The sequence below is a fragment of the Castanea sativa genome, chromosome 1, assembly GCF_040712315.1.
Source record: "Castanea sativa cultivar Marrone di Chiusa Pesio chromosome 1, ASM4071231v1".
NCBI classification, from domain to species: domain Eukaryota; kingdom Viridiplantae; phylum Streptophyta; class Magnoliopsida; order Fagales; family Fagaceae; genus Castanea; species Castanea sativa.
This window is the reverse complement of record NC_134013.1, coordinates 49,766,145-49,774,607: the sequence shown is the minus strand read 5'-3', so window position 1 is coordinate 49,774,607 and position 8,463 is coordinate 49,766,145. Positions and strand designations below refer to the sequence as shown.

Below are 8,463 nucleotides of genomic sequence, written 5' to 3'. Positions count from 1 at the left end.
TTGAGATGGTGTTTTACACCGAGACCAGTTTGAATGTATTCTCTTAGGGAGAGACCTTTCAATGATCTATCTTTTATTTAGATACCACTAGTATATATATATATATAAAAAGTAAACTCATCTCAATCGTCTTATAGAATAAATAAATAAAGTCACAGAAAACTTTATCCTAATTAATTTTTTAGCCAGCTTTATTTTTTGAAGCCTTTTTTCAATTATATCTTAACTGTCAAAAGCTTGCAGTTCAACTGTCACTTCATGATATTTCTAATAGAGATGTCTTGAGTTCAAATCACCTTCATTTTGTTTTGTTCTAGTGAGTTTAATGGTCCATTTTACACACTTCTACTTGGATGTATGGCCTATAAATAAGATAAGGGTAGAGAAACTTAGAACCACGAAGTCTCAAAATGAAGGCCATTCTCATTGTCTGCCTTCTCTTGGCTTCCATATATTTCATTCCTTCTTCAAATGCAGCTGAAGGTTACCTCGCGAGAGCACTATTTTGAATTTTCTAGTAGCTAGATAGTTCATAGTTGTATTTTATTTTATTTTGTTGCGCACTTATTAAAATAAACTTTTGATTAGGTTTGTTGAGTAAGCTTTTACGTAGCAGCAGTTACTCATTTATATATGTTGAAAAATATTTTGAATATAAGCTTGTTAATTTCAAACTGTTGTTAAAGACTGAGCAAAATTAAATAATTTTTAAGATACCGATATTGAAATCAAATGAGTTTTCTTGTTTTGAAGGGCCTAAAAGATAATCATATATTCAATTCCAAAAGCTAGTGTTTTCCTGATAAATTTTAAGTTTCTAAACATGTACTAATTAGCAAATTACTTGTCAAGTAATTTCACTGTTTGCGATTTTCCATTTACGGAACTTTTGCTCTAATTGCTCTCTTCCATGTATGTTTCTCGTTAATTTCTTAATTTGGTTATATTCTGATAAATTTATCTCATATATATCTCAGAAAAGTGTGATCCATATTCTCGTAAATCATGTCGCTCGAAGCCGCCAGCTCAACCCTTGAAGCCAGTTGCTCCACCGTTGAAGCCTCCAACTCCACCAACTGAATGCAGTCGTAACCCAAATATAAGTTATTGCACACCTCCAACGCGACGTCAACCCTATAAAAGGCGAAGTCCGCCACCCTATAGGAGGCCAACTCCACCAACGCCAGGTCCACCCTATAGGAGGCCAAGTCCGCCATTCAATAGGCCACCTCGATCTGGATGCATTCGTACCCCATATAACCGTTGCCCACCTTCAACCCCTTAAGAAATGAAGCACCATGGTTTAATAATAATTAAGCATTAGGTTGCTTATTATCGTGGAGAGAAGTATTAATTAAGAATAAAGTGGGTTTTTATGTGATATATGGTTTGGGCTTTATGATGCCTCTTATAATTAGTTCCTAGTTATGTATTATGCTCTCCATAATAATAGTATATTGTAATGTGTGCAAAAAAAAAGAGTGGACTAATCTGTTGGCGGCTTATTTGAGGGACTTCTATAGTTCTATGTAAATTCCAATCATATAGCGAGAAAAAGTTCTGAGTTATAAAATAGTAGAACCAAAATTTTATTTCAGGAGATACCAGATTAAAAGGATAATATTTTACAAAAAACCCTAAATAAACTAAGTTGATTATTAATGATAAAATAAATAAACAACGTTAATTGTCATATAAAGTCTAATATAAACGTAAGAACTATTATTTATTATTTCATACATAGTTTAAGTTGTGGCTCAAGAAATTCCACAAGGAGATTTGCAAAATCTATCTTGATTTGTGTAGAATTCAATTCGGGCTTATTATTATGCTCAGATTCTCCATAATCTCAATTAACCACAAACATATATTTAATATCTTTAAAATAAAGAAACAAAAATAAGCAGTTCATAATTATTAATAATCAAAATAAGAAATTAATCTAAATATATAAAGTTTAGAAATCTAACTTGATTTCTTAAAAGTTTCTCCAAAATTTTTTTTTTGATTTTTTAAAATATATTGAGACCTTATATTAATGGGAAAATGTAATGGATGCTTTAAAGGTTTTGGTCTAAGAAATAATTTTTAAAACTTTTTATAGGAAAAAAAGGTAACTAAGTTTTTTTAATGATATCAAAATTTTCCTAAAATAGTCCTTAACAAAATTACATAAGGGCACCCATTAATTTGATTCTATCTTAATTTACTGTTTCAATTTACATGTGTTTACAATATGTCATATGTCTGCAACATGCATAGACTCATTAACATTGAACCATTATATATGTTCTATCTCTTAAACCAACGCCCCCCCTTCCCAAAAAAAAAAGAACCAATATACCAATGTTTTCTAGATTTTAGTTTTCTATTTTATACCCTACCAATTATTTATTATCATATATTATTTTTTCTTTTCTTATAAATAACTAATTTTAATTTTTTTAATTTAATTTTTTTAAAATTAGTCACATGATAACTTGTGAATCTATGATTGGTAAAGTGTAAAGTAGAACCCTAAAAATTTTTTATGTTCCTAATGAGGCGGGAGATTTTTATAATTTTATCCCACACTTATGATCATGACTGATGTTTTTTCTGCACCATTGAGCAGACATTAAGCTATTAACTCATCAAATACCTTATATGCTCAATGCCAAACAATGATCCAACAAACTATAATAGGAAATGCATAAGCTTTTTACCACAAAATTTTCGCAGGCTGATAAAACATTATTTAGAAACAAAATCAAACCAAACTTTTCTTGACTTATACAAAATAATAATTTAGACTTTAGTCGACCCCTTCCACTAAAAAGAAAAAAGAATCGTCCATAATCGAGGTCTTTATCTCTCCATTTTCATAAGGTATTTGCCATATATATTTTGCTGCAACCAGATTGCCATGCATATTTACAGTTATATTTATGAGGAATGACTAGTGCATACAAGTATTGAACACAAGTTAAGTTATGTGTGCAAATAGACATTGCAATACTATCTTTATTTTATTTATATTCATGCATCACCTTGTATACTTTCTTGCAATATGTAATTACAGTATATTATGGAAGGAGAACAATCCTTGCAACGATTTTCTTGCTTGCTTAGCGACAAAACACGAAATAGCAGTCAGGATAGCCCGCTGAGTGGTCCCTTGCAAGTTGCAATGAAATTTCCTCTGCATGATTTCAATAATTCAATATCAATGTGGGGGTCTTATTTACTCCTTTACGACAGAGCAATAAAATGTATTAAATTGTAAGCTGACCAAATTAAATAGCTTTATCTACTGCCTTTGTCTGAATTTAACCAGTACTACGAGAATTTTGTTAGTTAAGTATAATTTTTTTTTCTTTTGTTATTTTCAAAGAAATTTTGGTTTTATTTTGATGAGATTTTTTAAGATAATTTAATAATTACAAAAATGAAAGATGAGAAATTTGAACTCTAAATATCGAACTATTAAAATGTATTAGTTGAATTACAATTTTTTTTTACATAATTATGATAATTTGAATGATTAAAAAATCAATAACATAACATACATTCTAAAAAAAAAAAAAAAAACATAACATAGATTTTTTTTATTTTTTTTTTAGACGGTTAACCTAACATACTTTAGGTACTGTCGTGGACTCGTGGTCATTGACTCATTGTTTAGTAGAAACAATAGTGGCAGTCAAATGTTTTTGGATTTAGTGAAGACTAAAGTCAACTACAAGTGGACTGATCCTGTTAGTTTTCTCTATTTACCTACTTCATACACACACACACACACACACACACAAAATTGACCAAATGCATTCATCTTTCCACAAATAAATTAAGGTTCAAATTCTTGATTTCTGCTTCGGTTCCTTATCCTAGCCTCTTTCAAAGAGGTATTAACCAACTTCTCAAAAGAAAAAAAAAAGGAGAAAAGGAAAGAAAAGAAAAAGAAAGAGGTATTAACCAAATGAAACTGCACTAAACTAATTTAAGGACGAGGCGTGTACATGATACTACTTACCCCCAACATATTAGTAAAATTATGTATAGATTTGTAAACTAAAGATAGCAGGAAACAAAAAAAAAAAAAAAAAAAAAAATGAAGAAGAAGAAGAAGAAAAAAAAGTAAAGGCAAACACATTTCAATCATTGTAACAAAATAAATAAATAAAAAGATGAAAAACTTTACCTTAGTCAATTTTTAAGTCTTTTGGTAAAAAATTAGAGTCAGTCTACTATATATATATATATATATATTTCCCTTTTTGGGATGAATTAGAGTCTACTATATCAACAAATCTACTAACAATATAAAAAGAGTGAATAAGCATTTCTACAGGAGCTTTTCGAATGTAGCTTTCGTTTAGTGTAGTTTTATCTTTTATATCTTTTCTACAGTCATTTTGGTTTGGTATAATTTTATCTTGTATTGAGCTAAAATTGTGAGTTTGGATCACAAATGAAAAAATTTGATATAAAGAAATGTTATGCCTACAGTATTTTTACAATAAATTTTAAATAGCTGGTTATTATTGACTATTATTAGTAGAAAAAAATAATTTCAATGATAAGTTTAAATTAGAATCAATAACAACTTACCATCTCAAATTTATTATAAAAGTGTTGTAAAAATATTATAGATGTAATATTTTTTATTTTAATATTATATTACCTAAATAAGGAGAATCAAAGGCTGCCAATTAAAACCGCAACACTTGTATAAAAAGGGCTAAGAGGCCTATTTGGTTAATCAATTGGTGAGCCAAAACTCACCATTTCAGCTAGTCACTTTTCCCCTTTTTAATTTTAATATTTATATATACTGACATTGGTTTGATACTTTGAGCTCGCTCTTTTTTCTCCTCTTTAAAAAAAAAAATGTTTATATGTGCTGACATAATGTTTTTGTTTAGAAATAGTTATAATGACACAATAATTTGTTACAATATTTTCATAATTTTTGAGTTGTTAGTTCTTTATAGGTCAAAATAAAATAAAATATTTATTGTGAAATTGCTGGAACATTTTGTTTTTGTTACAATATTTTAACAACTACTGAGGTGTCAATTCCTTTTATGTTGAAATAAAATAATAAAATATCAGACAAAATTCACTATAACTGAAAATAAAAGGTATTGTGAAAATGATGGGATATTTATAGCCCTAGCACGAACTTTGAGGCGGCGGCCCTTGTAGGGTTGCTAGGCTCAAACCTCCCCTGATCGGGTCGATCTTGACGTCCTTGGAAATGTTTTGATTTCTTGTTTCTGAAAAGGTATGGAATTTGAAAATTCAACGGCCAGATCAAAAGTTATGACTCTCAGAAGTTAGTGGTGCATCGATCGGTTTATCATCTCGATTTTTATAATATCTCGGCCATTCTAACTCCGATTTCGACCCATGAACAGTCGTTGGAATGAGAATTTGATAATCTTTGCAATGGCATTAGTTTCAACCCATTTTGATGGTAGGATCAAAATTTGGGTTTTTGGGCCTACTTGGGATTGACTTCGGGTCGAACTTGGTCAAAATTGTTAAAAATCTTCGAGAAACTCGGGTTTGATGTAAAACCATGAAAAATGTTGTTTTGTGAGGGTTTTGACCTCATTTGACCTTTGATCAAACCCAGGTTCAACTAGGGACATTTTGGTCGTTTTGGCTAAAAAATGCACTTTGGGTGCTCTGGTACCTGAACGGGTTACGCCACATTGTTCTGGATGTTCTCTTGGCCTTATGGGGAGAAAATAATTTTTTTAGATTTTTCAGGGTCTAGCATGCAAATCAAGTGCAGACAAAATATGGTATCAACACCAGGCTGTAATTTTTGCAATTGTCTTGCGGGTAAGGCCAACCCACGAAGGACACGCAAATTTCTCTGTTGGGTAAAAAGTTATGTTTTACTTTACCAAGTCTTTACCCACACTATATATACCCTCATTACCCACAAAGTGTAAGGAGTGTTTTTTAGAGAGAAAACCCTAGAAAATACACTTGAGAGTTAGAGATTGTTATACCTTCAATCATCTACACATTTTCTTGTGGTTTTCCTTAACTCTGACCTCTCCATCTCTATATTTTTGAGAGGTTGATAGCCTAAACACTTATCACACCCATATTAAGTGTAAAGTGAGATTTTGGTGCTGCTAAGAAGTATTGGAAGGAGCCATTCATTGGCGGATGCAATCGGACTGAATTGCGGGATCTGGAAAGCTAGAGAAGATAAGGCTTTGAAAAGTCAGTTGGTAGCAGAAGCTTGGAGGGCTCAAGTACATGGGGTAGTCTAGGCTTGAAGGGTATTTTGTTATTCGTGTACTCCAACTTTATTCTCTAGCGGATCAATTTCGACTTGGAGGGTCGCGAAAAGGTTTTTCGCCGAGTTCTTCAATTTCCTCTTCGATAACACGTCTCAGTGTTATCTTATGTTTGTATCTCTCTTACTCTTTAAGCTTTCATTTTGTTGTTGATGATTGATGAATATGGCTTAGGGTAGTGCCATTGGTTAATTGCGCTTATTTACTCTTATTTCACATTTAGTCTAAGTTAGAGTAAAAACAATCTAGCCGTAATTTTTAATTGGGGGTCTGAATAAGTTTTTGTGTTTTAGCACAAATTCAAACTTTCAATTTGTATTATAGATCATATCTATTAAATTTTTGTCGTACTTGTGTCCGTATGACACTTTTAACCAAAACATTATTACCTTATTTATTTCAATTCTGTCCATTATACTGAGATTGAGTGAAATTGACTTTAGAGCTCACTTAAGAGTCAAGAGTCAAGATTTTCACCTTGTTTTTAGCTTACTACTAGTGTGGGTTGCACGTGCAAGGCATGTGTTGGCCATTTAGTGGGAGAATTAATATAGATTTTTGTTGTTGAAGAAGTATGAAGTCATGTACTTAAATTTAAAATAGCTATTTGAATATCTATGTACCATGACAATTTCTTAGAACTTATTTATTAAATGTAATATCTACTCACCAAAAAATGCTACAAAGAATAATAATGAATGTTATCATTTTTCTATAATATTTAAATTTTCGCAATGAATAATAATATATGCTACAATTTTTTTGAAGATCTTCATTTAATTAAATATTTGCAATCATCTACAATGAAGATTTTGTTATTCATATTTCTTTCTTTATTATCTTATTTTATGAGTCTAACTACGGTGTTTAACTTACTTATTTTTAATGAATATCCTTTTAAGTAGGAAAATAAATTAAAATAAGAGCAAAATAACGAAAGACATATGTCATCAAAGTTTTTATTAGATAAAATTATAAGTGTAGAAGATTTAAACCTAATAAATTAGTGTTCTCTAGGTAACAAATAGAATACCATATATTATCATTCTAACTTTCCAAGCACGGCTACCAGTCTACTACAAAAAATTCAAAATAGACAAAGAAATTTTTTGGGACATTAAAATTTAGTAGAAGTATATTAGACATTGCACAATGGAATATTTTAGGAATTATAAGATTTTGTTGGGGTTTAACTAAGAGAGAAACAATAGGAGTATATTCTCATTTACAAAATATAAATGATGAAATTATTCAACTTTACTTTAGGGGGGAATGCAACTACCCCGAACATAAATGTGGAAAGTGTTACTTCGTCAATTTGTGTGTGTGTTATGTGTGTGTAAAACAATATGTGTGTGTGTGTGTGTGTGTTTTCATTTTTATTTTTTAAAAAAAACTTGAAACAATGTGTAAAAAAAAAATCAATCTAAAAAATTATGCATTAAACAATGAATTTTAGTTCAACAAATTGAATAAACCAAAAAAGAAGTCTAGAAACACAATAACAAGTAACGATATTTTTACAATACCTTTATTTTTAGCTATTGCGGGTCCTAGTCTGATATTTCATTATTTTATTTTAAAGTAATGTTATGTCCACAATATTTTCATAATAAATCTTAGGTGGTAAATTGCTATTAGTTTTAAATTAGGCTAACCACTTTTAACCATGTATTTAAAAATAAAATAAAATTTCAATTGAAGAAAATTATGTCTAAAACAATGAATATTGGCTTACTAAATTTGACTAAAAAAAGAAGAAGCCTAGGAACACAACAAAGTGTCACACAAAAAAGAAGTTTAGGAATATAACAAAACATCACAACATTTTTGTAATATTTTTTATTTCCAGTTGTGGTAGGTCACAGTTTGATATTTTATTATTTAATTTTTACATCCATAGCATTTTCACAACGAATCTTAGGTAAAAAATTATTAATGGCTTAAAAATTATGCATTAAAAAAAAACAAAAAGATAATACAAGAAAATTGTGCGTGAAACGTACAGTGAATTTTGGCTCACCCAGTTTGACTATAAATACTAAAAAAGAAGTCTAAGAATGTAACAAAATATTAAAACATTTTTAAAATACTTTTATTTTTAGGATCCGAATTGATATATTTTTATTTTATTTGAGAGAAATGTTACATCTATAACATT

The 8,463-nt window shown here is 29.7% G+C and overlaps 1 long non-coding RNA gene across 1 annotated transcript; it reads left to right on the top strand.

Annotated features, from left to right (window-relative positions):
• The first annotated feature begins 377 nt into the window (after nt 1-377).
• LOC142622679 (uncharacterized) lies at nt 378-1,505 on the top strand. The gene is made up of 2 exons (XR_012841943.1): nt 378-483; nt 978-1,505. It is a non-coding gene; the product is annotated as an uncharacterized LOC142622679 (long non-coding RNA).
• The last annotated feature ends 6,958 nt before the right edge of the window (nt 1,506-8,463 follow it).